This window comes from Chrysochloris asiatica, unplaced genomic scaffold, assembly GCF_000296735.1.
Source record: "Chrysochloris asiatica unplaced genomic scaffold, ChrAsi1.0 scaffold00094, whole genome shotgun sequence".
Taxonomy (NCBI): domain Eukaryota; kingdom Metazoa; phylum Chordata; class Mammalia; order Afrosoricida; family Chrysochloridae; genus Chrysochloris; species Chrysochloris asiatica.
The window spans coordinates 8,246,651-8,266,127 of NW_006408612.1; positions in this window are offsets into that span (position 1 = coordinate 8,246,651).

Below are 19,477 nucleotides of genomic sequence, written 5' to 3' on the forward strand. Positions count from 1 at the left end.
GCTACCAGAGCTCCTTCCCCGCCTGGGTAGTCATCCTTAAAGATGCTAGCCTGGGCTTCTTTATACTCAGATGATAATGTTAGCATTCCAAGAGAGTGAAAACGACAAGATCTCATGCAACCTGGCTTTAAAAGTCTACCAATGTCATTCTATATGTCAGAGTGAGTCACAGGCCAGCCCTGATTCTAGGTCTATAACAATCCACTCAACCTCTTAGTAGAAGGAACTGCAAGTAATTTGTGGTCCTGTTTAAGCTACCGCTGGTAGGAAGGGTCAGAAGTATAGCTTTGGGCTCCTGCAACTTTGTGAGGTCAAGCCTTTTTTGCTCAATGGAAAGTTAGTTCTCACCATTGAAAGGAGTTGTAAAGTGAGCTGCCTTCAGACCAGCCCTTGCTAACATGCTCCCACACCTCAACTCCTACCAGAATGATTTTAAAAACTATATAGGTTAAATTGTGTCCTCCAAAAAAGTATGTTCAAGTTCTAACCCCTCATACTTGTGACTGTGACCTTATTTGGAAATGGGGTCTTTGTGAATGTAATTAGTTGAGATGAGGTCATTAGGGTGGACCCTAATCTCTTTATGGCTGGTGTCTTTAATAGAAGAGAAGAGACACAAAAAGACACAGAAGGAAGCAAGCAGTGTGGAGACTGAGACAGAGACTGGGGTTATGTGGTCATAAGCAAAAAAGGATCTGGGATCTCTAGAAGTTAGAAGAGGAAAGGAAGAACTTTGGAGAGAGCATGGCTCTGCCAACAGCCTGAATTCAGACTACTAGATTAAAGAATGATGAAGGAAAACATTTCTGTTGTTTTAGGTTAGCTAGTTTGTGGTACTGTGTTTGCTTGTGTGTTGCTGCGAATCTGGAAACTATGCCATGGGTATTTTAAATATCAACAGGGTTACCCACTGTGAACAGGTTTTAGATAAGCTTCCAGATGAAGACAGACTAGGAAGAAGGAGTGACGAACTACTTCCAAAGTCACTGAAAACCTTATGAATAGCAGAGAAAGACTGTCAGATATAGTGCCAGAAAATGAGCCCCTCAGGTTGGAAGGCACTCAAATGTGACTGGGGAAGAGCTGCCTCTTCAAAGTAGAGTTGACCGTGATGACATGAATGGAGTAAAGCCCCCGGGACCTTTATTTACTGATGGAGCACAATTCAAAATAAAGAGAAACAGCTATAAATACTCATTGAAGACCCTGAGAGAGATGGATTGGCAGAGTGGCAGCATCAGTGAACTCAAGCGTGGCAACAATTGTGAAGTTGACCCAGAACCATGCAGTGTTTCGTTCTGTTCTGCACTGGATCCTACACTATTGAATCAGTACCCACTCAATGACACCTAACAACAACAACAACAAGAAGTTTGTGGTACTTTGTTATCACAGTCCACAGTAGTTTCCTATTGCCTGGAGAGTACAATTCATATTTATCAGAGTTTACAAGGCCTTTCATAATCTGATCTCTGCCTACCTTTTAGGGTCAGATTACCATTTGCCTATGAATAAACTTCACTCCTTGCAGCTTCCATTTGCCAGCTTCCTTTCCTTCCATGCTTTGGTCCTGATCTGAGGCATAGAACCATTTTACCCTCTTCCAGATCCTTATGCTCAGCTTTCTCCGGGCAGCTCTTCTCTGCCTCATTATTGCTGCCTTTATATTGTATGTGAAGGCTTTTTGACTTTTCTGGCCACCTGACTTCAAGTTCCTTGTAGGCACTAACTGGCCTCATTCATTTCGGCAGCTCCTAGCCCAGTGCTAGGCACATAATGTTGTTGCTGTTAAGTGCTATTGAGTTGGTTCTGACCCATAGAGACCCTTTATAGGGTTTCCAAGTAGCAGCTGACCTTATGGTTCAAACTGACTTTGCAGTCCAGAGCATTAACCCACAGCACCACCAGGAGTCTAGGCACATAATAGGAGCTCAAAAATGTAAATGAACAAATGACTTGTATAATGACATTTATTCAGGATTTACTTCTTACAGTTTTTGATAACAGGCCTCCCATTGTCTTTGGGAGGACCTTATGCTTGACTACTAAGTAAAGGTTGGCAGTTTGAATCCATGTAGTGGCTTTATGGAACAAAGACCTTGTGATCGTCACTGGTGAAAATGTTAACCAACAAACCTGAGGGAGCAGTTCTATCTGTAGCACAGAGGGTCACCATGAGTTAGAGTGAACTTGGCAACATTCTTTGTTTTTTTATTGTGGGATATGTAAATATGGGACACATCTCGCCAAGCAGAGTCTTCAGACTTGTTTGTGGATTATTAGGGGATCATGGTGCTTTTCACCACTTCCAATTCCCAGCAGCACCAGGGCCTCTTGTATTATGTCTTCTCTGTCATAGATAGGTGCGTTTGAACCACAAGGTGGGTGGTTCAATTTCACCAGCTGCTCCTTGGAAACCCTATACAGGATTGCTATGGGTCTGAATTGACTTGGCGGCAATAATAACAAGTAATCTCTTCTTAGCAGGGGCCTACGGAGTCCTGGTGTGGTGCAGCTATAGGATAAAGCATTGGACCACAAGGTCAGTTTGAACAGCAATGTCAATGGTTCAAACCCACCAGGCACTTCTTGGAAACCCTATACAGGGTCGCTATGAGTTGGAACTGACTTGACAGCACTTAACAACACAGGGTTTCCTGGGAACAGCTGGTAGGTTTGAACCATTGACCTTGTTGTTCAAACCGACTTTGTGATTAATAGTCAGTTGTAATTGACTCAATGGCACTTAACAACAAAACATAGAGTTCATAGGAGTCCTGATGCGGTGCTGTACGAGAATGTACTAGACCACAAAGCTGGTTTGAACTTCATGGTTGATGGTCCAAACCCAGCAGCCACTCCTTAGAAACCTTATATAGGGTCTCTGTGAGTTGGAACTCACTTGGCAGCACCTAACAACAACAGAGTTCACGAGAATCCCAGGAAGATAGCATGCAAGTACAACTTCCAGACTGCATCGGATCATTGGAAAAATTCTATGTTACATCATGGTGAGTCATAGTGTCTAAAATACAATTTTCAGGATTAGTTATGATTTTCCTTTCCTTGTAGAAGAGAAAACTCCAGCAAAGATGCCCATGGTTCCTGTACATTTATGGAGACTTGAGAGAAACAACTCTCCATCAGATCTTGATCACCCTCTTCCCACTCACTAAGGCCACCTGGCCCCTGTCACAGCCACAAGGCAGCAAAGCCAGTTCATTATTTTCTTTCACCATCAAACAGCTGCTCCAGGAGAAGGTAGGGAGCAGAAAAGGCAGGCCAGGGGAAATGGGAACAAGATGGGAAAGGCCAGCTGGATGGTGTGCATGAGATGGACCACAGCAAGGGCTGGAGGGAGAAGGGTCTTCTTTCCCTTTCTGCTGCCCTGAGCATGTCCTATCCAAGCTCCTCCTCTCTGGTTTCCTTATCTCCAGGGCCTGTCAAAGGCAGAGGTTCCAGCTTGCTCTTGGACACATTAAAAAATATTGCCTACAGAGGCTGTAAACCTTGCCAAATTTCAGTCCATAATTTATTTTCTAATAGCGTTCTTAATATATTTTTCTTCTCAAAACTCACAATCAATATTGATTACCAAGTGTTTCCACATATTGCCAAAAAGAGTAGAACTTGCTCCTTCATTGGCCTCATTGCAGGAACATTTGCGTAAATGTTGTTGTTAAGTGCCGTCGAGTCGGTTCCGACCCATAGCGACCCTGTACAGGGTTTCCGAGGGTGTAAATCTTTACGGGAGTAGAAAGCCTTATCATTCTCCCGCGGAGCGGCTGGTAGTTTCGAACCGCTGACCTTAAGGTTCGCAGCCCAATTCGTAACCACTAGGCATAGTTGTCCTTATATGATACTCCAACTGACTGAGTCCTTAAATAAAACTGAGGGGAAGAGTTGTTGTTGTTAAGTGCCGTCGAGTCAGTTCCGACTCACAGCCACCTTATATAGGGTTTCCAAGGAGCAACTGGTGAATTTGAACCCCTGACCTTGCGACTCAAACAGACCTTACGGTCCAGTGAGGTCCAGTGCCACACCAGGAAGAGTAGCTACTTTTTATTGTGTGTCAGGCATTGTGTCAAGTTTTATATGCATTGTCATATTGATCCTCACCTCAATGCAATGAAGTAGATTTTAAGATTCTCCCCAGAAAGGGAAACTGAGTCTAGAATGATTTATTTGATTGAAAAAGGCCACACAGGTAGTTACAGAAAGGTCTGGATTATCCTAGCTCTGTTTAACACAGTGCTTTTTAACAACTTCACTAAATGAATAAGAAAGATCAAAGTACATCAACCTTCCTCCTATCACCTAATAATTATACCATCTTCTCACTTATCGACTCTCATTATTTGACATTTCAGATTTATGGCATCTGAAAAAATCTACTTATCTGACTTTTTTTTTTTCACATTAACCATGTATGTTGTTGTTTAAACATTGAGTTGGTTCTGACTCACAGCAACCCTGCATAGGGTTTCCAAGGAGCAGCTGGTGAGTTTGAAGAACCACCCTTGTGATTCAAACCAACCTGGAGATCCAGTGCTTATCCTACAGTGTCACATCAGGGCTCTATAACGATGTATAACTGGTAGTAATGAATAATGAGGTGGAAGGCAAGAATAATGCTGGGTATGATGGTTAAGGTTATGCACCAAATTGATTCAGCCATGATTCTCAATGCTTTGGCAGTTATGGAATGATATAACGATGACTTAATTTTATGATCTGATGTGGTCATCCTCCATTTTCACATAACACTAATTTTTACATAATGACTTGGTTTTTGGAACCTAACCAAGTCAGTAAGTGAGGATAGGGTGTAGTGAGCATTTGCTTTGGGCATAGAACTGGACAGGATATCTGACTTAGGTTATGTCATTTCATCAAAAGAGCCATTACTAGCTGAGTTAACATAGAACCAATAACTCTTCCGTTCTAAGATATAGAATAGCATCATGGCCAAGTTCTTGGAATCTGGTTTTAGGTCTCCTGGGTTCAGATCCTGGTACTGTTATGCATCAGTTTTTTTTTTTTTTTTTTATATATATATTTTAGCACATTTCTCTGTTCCCTAATTTCCTCCTCTGCAAGGGAAACTAATAGTAGTACCTACTTTGTGGAGCTGAAATGACTTAAATTTCTAGAGTATCTAGAACAGTGATTAGCATGCAGTAAGTTCCATAGGAGTTTGATCGATAAGTAAATTGGCTTTTAAATTGTGACTATGAAGGAAGTCATTGTGAACAGTGAAATTTTGCTAGACAGTAACTTCAACAAGAAAATCTTTAAAAGAAAAATGAAAAACCACCTATCAAATCACAAAATCCATAACAAGTTGAAAGTTGAGAATATTGCCCAAATGTGTCTACAGAGCTGTGAAGTATACATGTAATGAGCTAAAATGTCTAATATTATTCAAAAACAGAGAAATTGGTTATTTATGATGCTTAAATAACAGTGACTAGCAATATTGGGGCCTGATTTGGAGAAAAGAACAATGACAGCCACTTCTGAATTATCTGCTTCTAAGACATTTCAAAGGAGCTCTGGTAGAGTAGTGGTTATGAATCAGGCTGTGAACCACAAGGTCAGCAGTTCGAAACTACCAGCTGCTCCTCGTGAGAAAGATGAGGCTTTCTGCTCCTGTAAAGATTTACAGCCTCAGAAACCCTGTTTGTGGTCACTATGGGTCGGAATCGACTGGACGGCACTTAACAACAACAACAAGACATTTCACAATTATCTAAAAAAGGGCTGAGTATTGCAGCGAATGAGTGCATTACTTTCTGTGATTCTTTAGCTTGTGCTCTGTCTCCTGGAGTTCTGGTGTGGCGCTGTGGGTTAATGTGCTAGACTGCAAGGTCTCTAGGAACCGCACGGTTGGCAGTTCAAGCTCACCAGCTGCTCCTCGGAAACCCAGGGTCGCTATGAGTAGGTACCAACTTGATGGCATTTATTACCACCAACAACAGGGACTCCTGGTGAGGCTCTGTAGGAGCAGCACTGGACTGCAAACCACAAGGTCGGTGGTTCAAACCCACCAGCTGTTCCTTGGAAAACCTATACAGGGTCGCTATGGGTCTGAACCGACTCAACGGCACTTAACAACAACCTCCACAGGAGGAGGACATGCACTACTGTCCACACAGGCACAAGCTAGCAAGGAATACCATTGACCCTTGAGGAATGAAATAACAAGAGGCCAGTTTTGCTCTGATGCCCCTTGTGCACTATTGAATCAGACTTTTATGAGACTGTCTAGGAAATTCTTGTGCCCTTTGGGTCAGTCATGAAAATCAGACAAGACTTCTTTAAACTTTTGTGGGCACTCTTAACGATCAAGGCCTGACCCCGGTTTTTAGCCTTCTTCACATTCTATATTCAATTTCATTGACTGTCTTCCTTCCAGTGGTGTCACTAGAGAGCTTCCCAGAGTATCACGCACCCCAACCCCATGGACCTTCTCCCAGACCAGATCATACAGAACCCTTAGTAATACTGATGATCAATACTAACCATAGAATAAGATGTGATAAATATAGTCGTAAATTGCTTGAGCATAGTATTTCTTAATTCTATGAATACGTATAACAAAATTGTCTTTGTAATATCATCCTACATTGAATATACGATTATTAGTTACAACAGTATCAGTATAGAGCAATTGTTTTGATTTTCCTCCTTTTCCTTTAATCACTTCTTCATTCTCAAAAATGTTATTGATAAAGGTTAATAAATGTTAATTACCATGAGGTTATGACTAAAACACCAAAACATTTAATAAAATGAACCACTACAAAACCACTGGCGGCAACCAGAACAACAAAGGAAGCCGAGAGATGGAAGCATCATTGTTAACTGGGAGATGACAGTTCTTCCCAGAGTGTATTAGAATGCTGATAAAGTAAACCAGCACAGACTTTTAGCCTTATAGGTATGCTAATGTCAACTGGATTTATGAAGAATTGTTTTTGTTGTTATAACTAGCTACAGGGATATTTTATAAAGCATAATAAATTTCCACTGAAACGCTGTACAAAACTTTTATAGACACTCGCCTCTGACAGTATTCACCTCCTACTGTACCCTCCTTGTGATTCCACTGCTTTCTTTTTCAGATTTTGTTCTTAATCCTGGTCGCAAGAGCCACTTCCCATTAAAATATCTGTTTTCACAAGCAGTGGGAGCAAGACTTCATAGAGTGAGGGTCTGCTTTGAAGGAGGAAGCTGAGGGTTAGAGAAATCAAAACGCCAATTATCAGGTCAGCTGCTGAGGAGCAACGGTATATATATATAAAAAAAACAAAAACAAAAAAAAACAAAAAAAAAACCCACCAGTGTTTACTGCAAAAGAGTGCCCCTTGCTGGGGACTCACTGAAGTGCACCGTTGTCAGCTCAGCTCTGAGCTCAGTCCCGTAACCGAACGCAGCTGCCGGCGCTGCTGGCGAGAGGCCTCCTTCCCCCAACACAACTCATAGATCCAGACTCGCTGCAGATGTTTCTTTATGACCCGTCAAAATGTTTGCTAAATATCATCTGTTAATTTTCCAAACATCCTGGCTCTACTTCTTTTATGTGTAACCCGACTCAAGATCCTAAAATAGATGACAGCAAAATAAAGTATAAAATAAAATACTAGACCATGAATGTACATTTGTCCTAAAACATCACAAACTGAGCTGCTAAGTAGGATTCCATTCTCAAGGGAATATCGTCATTTTCCCGGAGTTTCATAAAGAGCAGAGTGGGAATATATTTGGTTTGGTGATCATCCCTACTCTTTGACTTTTGATCAAGAAGAGGGAAAGGTACTTTTCCCAACCAGTTTTTTGTGGCTTTAGTCGGTCCCTTCCCCACCCTCAGCAAGTACCCCACAGAAGACATGGGTGCAATTGTATGGCCAGTGAAGTTACTGCTCTCAGTATCCCTTAGTGGATATTGTTGTTGTTAAGTGCTGTCGAGTTCTTTCCAGCTCACAGCAATCCTGTGTAGGCTTTCTGAGGAGCAAATGGTGAGCTTTAACCATCATCTTTGCAGTTCAAACTGACCTTGTGGTACAGTGCTTATCCTACAGTGCCACACCAGGACTCCTGGTCCCAGACTCCTATTGATAAAATAATTCACATTCTTCCTGAGGGCTTTTTGCATTATGAGATGGGATTCTGGGATGGAAAAATGCTTAATCCAAAAAATGTGTTCCTAGTGGTGAAATAGATGTTGTTTAGGCAACTGGCATGGCCCACCCCTCAAATCACACACTAGGGTTCCACATCCCCTCTGTGGTTAGAGGATCAGTTGCTATGGCAACTAAACCTCCAGCAGTTATCCTCAAGGCAATGTGGACAAATGGTAAGAAGAGACCTGAAGGCAGGAGGTGGGAGAAGTGGGAAGGAAGTTCATCCGCCTGCAGTTGGTCTTCTCCATACCCTCGGGTCTTCTGCACAGAGGGAGATGAGGCCAGCCATGGCTGTGCTCCAGGAAGCTGGGAGCAGGCAGCTGGGCTGGGAACCCTTTGTGTTTAGGAAATATACCATAGTATATTTCATCAGAGCAGCTGCAATGGATCAGCTCCTGACTCAATGCCTCACATAAGGTACACCCTTAGAAAGGGCTCAAGCTGTGCACATTGAACTTTATCCCAAAGGTTCTACTACTGTCAGAGTTCTTTTTGAAGGGAAAGGCAGACTTATATATTCATTGTTGCTAAGTGATGTCAAGTCAGTTTCCGACGCATAGGGATCCTGTACAGATAAGGTTTCCAAGGAGCAGCTGGTGGGTTTGAACTGCCAACTTTGTAGTTCACAATCCAGTGTTGATCCCACAGCGCCACACCAGGAGACCTTTTTTTAATTTTTTTTCCATTTATTTTTTCCAAATAGCTGTTTATTAGAACAGGTTGTGTAAGTGTGGGCCTTAGACAAGCAGCACCGCATCACCTGGAAACTGGATGAAAATGGAAATTCTAGTGCCCCATCTAAGATCTATTGAATCAGAAATGTGGAGTGGGGCTCAGTAATCTGTGTATCACAAGCTCTCTGGGTCATTCTGATGTATACTAAGGTTTCAGGACCATGGTAATAGGTGAGAAAGTAATACTTACAATTTAAATAATATAGGGATATGTAGTGGGGATGATGACAGGTGAGTGAAATAAATGATGACTGATACCGTTGAGATCAAATGCAGTTCTTGATGCTCAAAGGCTTTTTGGTTCTCCACCTTCATGTCCTGTTGAGTTTGGACAGACAGGAATACTGTCTGCAATTTTGACATCATTCTACTGGAAGAGTACAATGTGTTCAATGCTTATTAACTTTATAGACAGATTGCTAGAGAGCTTCCTAATAATGCTCTCTGTATATTTTAAACCAGCTACAGAAAGGAAAACTTTGGCTTTAGTAACTGTTTTGTTGTGTTGTTTTTTAGATCATAGAAGTTTTTTTAAATTTTTAAAATCAAACTGATACTTATTCCTTTTCATTATCCTGAGTGACAGGTAACATATAAGGAATGAGTTAGCCAAACTTCGTCTCTCATACTTCGGACATATTGTCAGGAGGGACCTGTCACTGGAGAAGGATATCATGTTTGGTAAGGTGGAGGGACAGAGAAAAAGAGGAAGACCCCCAATGAGATGGATTGGCCAAGTGGCAGCATCGATGGACTCAAGCGTGGCAACAGGAGTGAGGTTGGCCAAGCATCAGGCAGTGTTTCGTTCTGTTGTGCATAAGGTTGCTATGGGTCAGTGCTGACTTGATGGCACCTAACAACAACAAGAACAACAACAACATATCATCTTTCTAGAGGATAGTGCTTGGAGAACTCTTTCTTGAGGTATTCAGGTTATAGTATTGTTTTTGTTAAGTACCATGGAGTTGGTTCCGACTCAGCAACCCTGTGCAGGGTTTCTGAGGCTCTCAAGCTTTCGCAGAAGCAGAAAGCCTCATGTATATATTATCTGTTGTTGTTGTTGTTAAGTGCCTTTGAGTCTGTTCCTATTCATAGTGACTCTGTAGAGAGTTTCCAAAGGGCAGCTGGTAGCACAGGACTGGGCAGTGTTTCGTTCTGTTGTGCAAAGGGTTGCTATGAGTTGGTACTGACTAGATGGCACCTAATGACAACAATGGGGTAGAAGCAATCAGTTTGGAGGTTACTGGGATAGTCCAGGTGGGTGATGGTGGTGGGCAGCCATGGCAGCTATAGAAGCATCAAGTAGTAGTGGGATCCCAGATTCAGAAGAATTCCAATGAAACGAATAGGGGATTTTGAGCTTATTTGTTGTTAGGTGCTGTTGTGGTGGTTCTGACTTACAGTGGCTGTGTGTATAACTGAATGAAATACTGCTCAGTCTTTCACCATCTTCACAATCACTGCTATCCTTGAGTCCATTGTTGCTGCCACTATATCAATTCATCTCATTGAGGGTCTTCTATTTTGCTGACTCTCTACTTACCCAAGCATGGTATCCTTCTCCACCGACTGGCCCCTACTGATAATATGTCCAAAGTATGTGAGAAGTCTTGCCTTCTTTCCTTCCAAGGAGCATTCTGGTTGTACTCTTCTAAGACAAGTTTGTTTTTCTAACATATCAGGGATAGTTAATCATCTTCACCACCATCATAATCGAAAGGAATAGATTCTTCTTTGATCTTCCTTATGTCTGTTCAGCTTTCATATGCATATACAAGTATTAAACACGCCATGGCTTGGGTCAGGCACACCTTGTCTTTAAGGTAACACTTTAAAGAGGTCTTTCAAAGCACCTTAGTCCAGTGCAATATGTTGTTTGATTTCCTGACAGCTGCTTTCATGGGCATTGATTGTGGGTCCAAGTAAAATGAAATCCTTGACAACCTTAATCTTTTTTCTGTTTACCATGATGTTTATTGGTTCAGTTATGAGGAGTTTTGTTTTGTTTATGTTGAAGTGTAATCTACACTAAAGATAATTTACGTGGTAGAAATGACAAAGACTCCATTGTTGTCCTCAGGAAATGTAAGAATGGGTGAGCCTTAGGGTTTAACCCTACTACACAAATACAGTGATGAGAATGGTGAACCTGAGCCTTTTTTTCATGGGAGCTATACCTGCACCCTGGTGTGATGCTGGGGGTTAATGCACTGGACTGCAAAGTTGATTTGAACTGAAAGGTCAGTGGTTCAAGCTCATCAGTTGCTCCTCAGAAACCCTATACAGGATCTCTATGGGTAGCAATGGCACTTAACAACAACATACCTGCATCAATATGCTGATAGTGTAGGGAGAGTACTATGGTTAGGGATAAGTCTGACCTTGGGAGCCCATTAGAGCTTGGACTTGAAGCCTGGTTCTCACACCACAGTTCTGGGTGACTTTAAACATGCCATTTAAGATCTCTTTGCTCCAATTCTTATCAATAAAAGGAAAATGATTCTCTTCCAGGGTCATTGCTTGGGAGATAGTTGGGGATGTCAAAAGTATTTTGGTCATTTCCTAGGACTTGAAGAGGAGAGAGGTGGCTGTCAGAGGGGGTCAAAGGACAAGAAGTGACAGACAGAACAGCTCTAAAATGTTTGGGTTTGGATCATTGAAATTCAACTAATGTTAATATTTTCCTACTTTGCAATGATGCTTCTTCCTCCTAGAATATGCAAATATTTTCTTTAAATAACTCAGGTGAAAATGCAAGATGACTATTTTCTATCCTGACTCATTCAATAGTCATGATTTGATGTAAATGAATTGACTGGATTGCGTACCCATGGATTTAGTAACTGTGGCAATCAATGGCTCAGTCTAACTTTTTACAGTGTCACCTAGACACTGTCCAGATTCTATAAGTTCTAGTCCATCCATCAAATTAAAGCTGAAGCATGAAAAGACAAGTTACCATTCTATGTTGATAGAATTCTCCCTTTACTGAGTGTCCTCTGAAGAAGCCAAACACACATCTAGTTACGAAGCCGAGCAGCGGAGCAAGATGACAGCCATCATATTCACATTTAGGCAAAACTTACCTTTGGGTATAATGTCCACTGACTTTATCATAGCAATTTTTAAATGTCTAAAAATAGATTGTAGCATGGTAGGGTAAGCACTGAGCTGCTAACCATAAGGTTGGCAGTTCAAACCCACCAGCTGCTCCTGGGAAACCCTATACAGGGCCTCTATGACTCAACAGCATTGAACAACAACGACAAAAATCGATTATTCACTTTTTAAGTTGAATGTTTTGTTGTTTACCTTTGCTTTCCATTTTTTATTTTAAAAACAAAATACGTAATCTTCTTCCTGGTCTAGTTGTGTATTTGATTTAATGCTGTTCGTGTTAAGTGCTGACTCATGGTGACCCTGTACAGAGTTTCTGAGGGGTGTCTGGTGGGTTTGAACTGCCAACCTTGTGGCTAGCAGTCCAGTACTTATGCTACAGTGCCACACTAGGACTGCATTTGATTTTTTTTGTTGTTGTTGTTGTTGTTAGGTGCCATCTAGTCGGTACTGACTCATAGTGACCTTATGCACAGCAGAACAAAACACTGTCCACTCCTGGGCCAACCTCATTATCGTTGCCACGCTTGAGCCCATTGGTGCTGCCACTTTGCCAATCCATCTTGTTGAGGGTCTTCCTCTTTTTCTCTGACCCTCCACCTTACCAAACACGATATCCTTCTTCAGAGACTGGTCCTTCCTGACAATATGTCTGAAGTATGAGAGATGAAGTTTGACAATCTTGGCCTTCAAGGAGCACTCTGGCTGCACTTCTTCCAATACAGATCTGTTGGTTCTTTTGGCAGCCCATGGCACTTTCAATATTCTCCTCCAACACCATAACTCAAAGTCATCAATTCTTCTACGGTCTTCCTTATTCACTGTCCAGCTTTCGCATGCATATGAGGATATTGAAAATATCATGACTTGGGTCAGGTACACTAGTCTCCAAGCTGACATCTTTGCTCTTCAACACTTAAAAAAGGTCTTGTGCAGCAGATTTGCCTAATTCAATACATTGTTTGATTTCTTGACTGCTGCTTCCATGAGTGTTGATAGTTGATCCAAGAATGAAGTCCTTGATAATTTCAATCTTTTCTCTGTTGATAAAAATGTTGTTTATTGGTCCAGTGGTGAGGATTTTTGTTTTTTTTAAATGAGATGCAATCCATACCGAAGGCTGTGTGTGGCCTTTGATCTTCATCAGCGTTTTAAGTCCTCTTCACTTTCAGCAAACAAGGTTGTATCATATGCATATCACAGGTTGTTAATGAGTCTTCCTCCAATCCTGATGCCATGTTTTTCTTCATACAACCCAGCTTCTCGGTTTATTTGCTCAGTATACAGGTTGAACAAGTATGGTGAAAGAATACCACCTTGTCACACACCTTTCTTAATTTTAAAACATTCAGTGTTCCCATGTTCTGGTCAAACAACAGCCTCTTGGTCCATGAACAGATTCCTCATGAGGACAATTAAGTGTTCAGGAATACTCATACTTTGTAATGTTGTCCATAGCTTGTCATGATCCACACAATTGAAAGCCTTTGCGTAGTCAATAAAGCACAGGTAAACACCTTTCTGATATTTTCTGCTTTCAGCCAAGATCCATTGGACATCAGCAATGATATCCCTCATTCCACGGACTCTTCTGAATCTGGCTTGAACCTCTGGAAGTACTCTGTCAATGTATGCTTGCAGCCGTTTCTGTATTACCTTTAGCAAAACTTTACTCTCATAGGATATCAAAGAGATTGTCCGATGATTTCCACATTCCGTTGGGTCACCTCTCTTTGGAATGGCACAAACACGGATCTCTTCCAATCAGTCGGCCAGATAGTTGTCTTCCAAATTTCTTGGCATAGATGAATGAGTGTCTCCTGTGCCACCTCACTTTCTTGAAATATTTCAATTTGTATTCCATCAATTCCTGGTGCCTTGTTCTTTGCCAATTCCTTCAATGCACCTTGGACTTCCTCATTCAGTATTATTGGCTCTTGATCATTTGCTACCTCTTGCAACAGTTGAACATCAACCATTTCCTTTTGTACAGTGACTCTATGTTTTTTCCCCATCTTCTGTTGATGCTTTCTGCATCATTTGATAATTTGCCCAGAGAATATTTTAATAACGAAAGTCGAGGCTTGAATTTTTTCCTTGGTTCCCCCAGCCTGAGAAATGCTGAGCGTGTTCTTCCTTTTTGGTTTTCTGACTCCAGATCTTTGCGCATTTTGTTGTAATATTTGGCTTTATCTTCTCGAGCTGATCTTTGAAATTTTCTGTTCATCTCTTGTACCTCCTCATTTCTTCCATTTGCTTTAATATCTTTATGCTGGGGAGCAAGTTTCAATGTCTCTTCTGACAAACATTTTGACCTTTTCCTTTTTTCTTGTCTTCTTAATGACTTTTTGCTTTCTTCCTGTATGATGCTCTTGATGTCATCCCATGACTCTTCTGGTCTGCTGTCTTTAGTGTTTAATGTATCAAATCTATTCTTCAGAGGATCTCTAAATTCAGGTGGGATATATTCAAGGTCATATTTTGGCTCTCGTGGACTTGTTTTCATTTTCTTCAACTTCAGTTTGAATTTGCATATGAGTAATTGATGGTCTCTTCCACAGTCTGCCCCTGGCCTTTTTTTGACTGATGATATGGAGCTTTTCCATCGTCTCTTTCCACAGATGTAGTCAATTTGATTTCTATGTGCTCCATCTGGTGAGGTCTATGTGCATATTCATCTCTTATGCTGTCTAAAGAAGGTATTTGAAACGAACAAATCATTGGTTTTGCAGAATTCTATCATGTGTTCACCAGCATCATTTCGATGACCAAGGCCATATTTTCCAACTACTGAGGCTTCCTCTTTGCTCCCAACCATTGTATTCTAATCACCAGTAATGATCAATACATCTTGATTGTATGTTTGATTGATTTCAGATTGAAGAAGTTGGTAGAATTCTTCTATTTCGTCCTCACTAGCTTTAGTGGTTGGTGCATAAATTTGAATAATAGTGTTGTTAACTGGGCTTCCCTATTGTTGCATGGGTATTATCCTATCACAGACAGCATTGTACCTCATGACTGATCTGGATATGTTCTTTTTGACAATGAATGCAACACCATTCCCCTTCAATTTGTCATTCCCGGCATAGTAAACCATGTGGTTGTCAGATTCAAAATGTGCAGTACCAGTCCATTTCAGCTCACTAATGCCTAAGATATCGATGTTTATGTGTTCCATTTCATTTTTGACAACTTCCAATTTTCCCAGATTCATACGTCGTACATTCCATGTTCCAATTTTCAATGGATGTTTACAGCTGTTTCTCTTCATTTTGAGTTATGCCCCATCAGCAAATGAAGGCCCCGTGGGCTTTTTCCCCACAAATTTTACTCCATTCGCGTCATCACGGTCAACTCTACTTTGAGGGGGCATCTCTTCCCCAGTCACATTTTGAGTGCCTTCCAACCTGAGGGGCTCATTTTCCGGCACTATATCTGACAGTGTTTCTCTGCTATTCATAAGGTTTTCAGTGACTAACTACTCGGAAGTACTTTGTCACTCCTTTTTCCTAGTCTGTCTTCATCTGGAAGCTCATCTGAAACCTGTCCACCATGGGTGACCCTGCTGGTATTTGAAATACTGGTGGCATAGCTTCCAGAATCACAGCAACTCACAAGCCAACACAATACTACAAACTGACAGATGAGCGGTGGATTTATTTATTAGTTTATCATTTATTGATTTATTAGGCCACATGAAATATGTGAAAATATACAGAATTTTACAGTTACAAATCTGACAATAGTAAATATAAAGAGTTGTTGGTAAGTGCCATGGAGTCAGTTCTGCTTCAGAGTGACCCTGTACATTGTTTCCAAAGAACAGCTGATAGGTTTAAACTCTGACCTTATGGTTAGCAGTTCAATACTTGTTCTCTAGTGCCATACCAGGACTCCCATACGTTGTTGTTGTTAAGTGCTGTTGAGTCCGTTCAGACTCAAAGCAACCCTGTGTAGGATTTCCAAGGAGTAGTTGGTGAGTTTGAACCACCAACCTTGCGGTCTAGTGCATTTTCCCACAGCACCACATCAGTACTCTGGACTCCGATATAAGTCATGACATATACTTTCTCAGCTCCTGTTGTTGTTGTTAAGTACCTTTATGTTGGTTCTGACTCATAGCAACTCTGTATAGAGTTTCCAAGGAACGACTGGTGGGTTTGAACTGCCAACCTTGCTGTTCAAATTGACCTTATGGTTGAGTGTTTATCTTACAGCACCACACTAGGATTATGAGGAGTGATAAACCTGTATATTGTTGATGTGAATCTTGATGAATGAGCCAAAGAATTATCTTATGTTTGGACTCTCTAACTGCAGCCTATTCCTGTTTCTTGGTTATTTTGAGTCGGGGATGTATGTAGAAGAGGGAGTGTGACTTGACTTTTCCTTCAGGAATCCCTCATGGTACTTGGTATTCTTATAGGTCTAGAAGTGGCTGGGCTGATATAGCAGAGACAGTTTAATAAATGGTTTCTCTTATTCTGTTCATTTTGATAGCCAAGGTTCATGGCAAAACTGTTCTTAGAGTGGATTATTACTTATACTCCTAAAGGCAGTTCTGACCAATGAAGTTTATTGAAGTCAAATTTCAAGTATAGAAAATAGTTCACGTAATTGAATGTATTCTCTGCTGCCAGAATTTTTGCTTGTTATTAGGGAGAAGAACCTTGATTTCAAAATCATTCCTTGGTTTGACTTTGGCTGCAGAAATTGAAAACTAAAAGGCTCACAAAGAACAGGCAAGTTTTCATCAAGACTGTAACACAGAAATGACATTCTTTCAGTATGGGAAGAAACCTGTGGCCTTTTCTTATCCATTTCCTGAGGAGTGGAGCCTTCTCCTTACGGAGCCACGGCCTGTGCCCTGTGTCTGTGAAGAGTCTCCTGGTCCTTACAATCTCACTCAAGCCAATTCATGAAAATGAACTTTTTTTTTCTTTTTTTGTCTCACTTATTTAACTTACTTTGTAAGGGTTTTCAACCAGGTTCTTTTAAAAAAAAAGTTCAACGTTTTCATGCCCAGTAATGAATTTATGAAGGAGCTCTGGTAGCGTTGTGGTTACGAATTGGACTGCTAACCTCAGGGTCAGTAGTTCGAAACTACCAGCTGTCCCGCTGGAGAAAGATGAGGTGTTCTGCTCTCGTAAAGATTTACAGCCTCGGAAACCACAGAGTCGCTATGAGTCGGAACCGACTCCACGGCACATAGCAACAAAAACAACAATGAATTTATGGAGTCCTGCTGTGGCGCTGTGGATTAATGTGCCAGACTGTAAAGCCGTTTGAACTATAAGATCAGTGGTTCAAGCTCACCAGCTGCTCCTCAGAAACCTATACAGGGTCACTATGGATTGGAACCGACTCAACAGCACTTAACAACAATGAACTTAGGTTTATTTTTTAAACTTGTAAAGATGCTTCCAATGTCCTTGAATTGGATGGAATTTCAATTTATTCAGATGTGGATCACTCAGAAAGAGTCTTACTATATTTGGCAAATGGTTAGAAAAGAGACATTAAACTCTTTGCACTTTTAAGTACCATTGAGCAGATACTTTCATTCCCTAAATGCAAAGCTTTGAGGCAGAATGTGTCTAATAATTAGCTGGTAGACCAGATTACTCAGGAGTCTCTTCTAGTCTCATAAGTAAATAGTATTTCTTGGTTGTAATTATTTATTTTCTCAGGAGACCAGAAAGGCTATAATCTTAACAACAATTTTATCTGTTTCCTTTCCTCTAGAATGATTTACTATGTATACCTAAGAGTCTGAGAAAACTCTTTCGTGTCCCTAGATCAAACTTCAGAAGATAGTTCTCTTTGAAAGGACCAGGTGTTAAGCCAAATCCCCTGTTTATAGAATGTGAAGGTTATGGCACAGTCAATAAAAGCCTGGAAGTGCTGTGACTACCGACACTGCACCCCTAACACACACCATTGTGCCTTTTATTTCTCTTTCACAATAGTGTGGAGTTAAGAAGGGAGTGTAAAACTTAACTTTGAATTTCTTGGCTTTTGTTGGTGTGTTGAGAAATCCTAATGCTATTGAATTTTTTTCCCCTTGCTGGGTGGTTGTTATTCTGGTGTGCAGTTGTGCATTGTATTTTCCTAAGACTTACAATGGTTTGGAGACGTCATATTGTTATGAATATAAACTGTAGGTTGACCTTTGGCAAGATAAATAGAATTAGAAGAATACGTGCAAGATGTGTGAATTCATTTGAACCTGACAATGATTTCCAATGGGATAGGTAATGTTATATGTGGACTCGATTGGACAGCAGTCTCTTCTCTTTCTTTGGATTTCTACCTATCGCTGAAGTTGCTGTTAATGCATGAAGACTTTCTGCCAATCATCATGACACTTCCAAAATGAAATAGCCCACATTTATCCTTTAGGGGCAACAGATCCCACTGACTCACTGTTTCTGTGGATTTTCTGCAGAATGGTGGCTCTGAGCTTGTCCATGTGGCAAAATTGAGGGGTCTCATTGATACATTATTTACTCTTCTTTTTATTTATTAAAATTACCTAGTTATTTATTTTTCTTATTACAAAAGCTTTATCACACATTTTGTTATTGTTAGGTGCTATTGAGTCAGTTCCAACTCATAGCCATTTTATGCACAGCAGAACGAAACACTAACTGGTCTTGTGCCAACCTCACAATCATTGTTATGCGTGAGCCCATAGTTGCTGTCACTGTGCCAATCCATTTAATTGTAGGGGAGAGGTCTTCCTCTTTTAGGGGAGACCTTCCACTTTACTAAGCATGATGTCCTTCTGCAGGGACTGGCCCCTCCTGATAACATGTCCAACGTATGAGAGACAAAGTCTGGTCATCCTGGTTTCTAAGGAGTATCTGGTTGTACTTCTTCTAACATAAGATTTGTTTGTTCTTCTGGAAGCTCATAATATTTTTAATATTCTTCTCCAACACTATAATTCAAATGCATCAGTTCTTTTTTATTCATTGTCCAACTTTCACATGCATATACATATATGTATGTATATATATATATTTTTTTTCATGGTAGAAAAATTGTTAAATAAAAATAAGCCAAAAGTAAAAGATGAAAGCATTACGTAATCAACTACTGATAACAATTTAGTATGTATCTTTCATGGCATTTTTCTTATGCAAAACTAATTTTGTTTTAAAAAAAGAAATAATAGCATTCATACTGTTTTGTAACCTTTCATTTAAACTATGACCTCAAGCATATTTGTACACTAATATGTTTATCTGAATTTTTTAAGTATAAAAGTAACATGTCTATGTTGTAGTTGCTAGGTGCCATCGAGTCGGTACTGACTTATAGCGACACTACATACAACAGAATGAAACACTGCCTAGTCCTAGGCCGACCTCACAATTGTTGCCACACGAGTCCATTGATGCTGCCACTTTGCCAATCCATCTCGCTGGGATT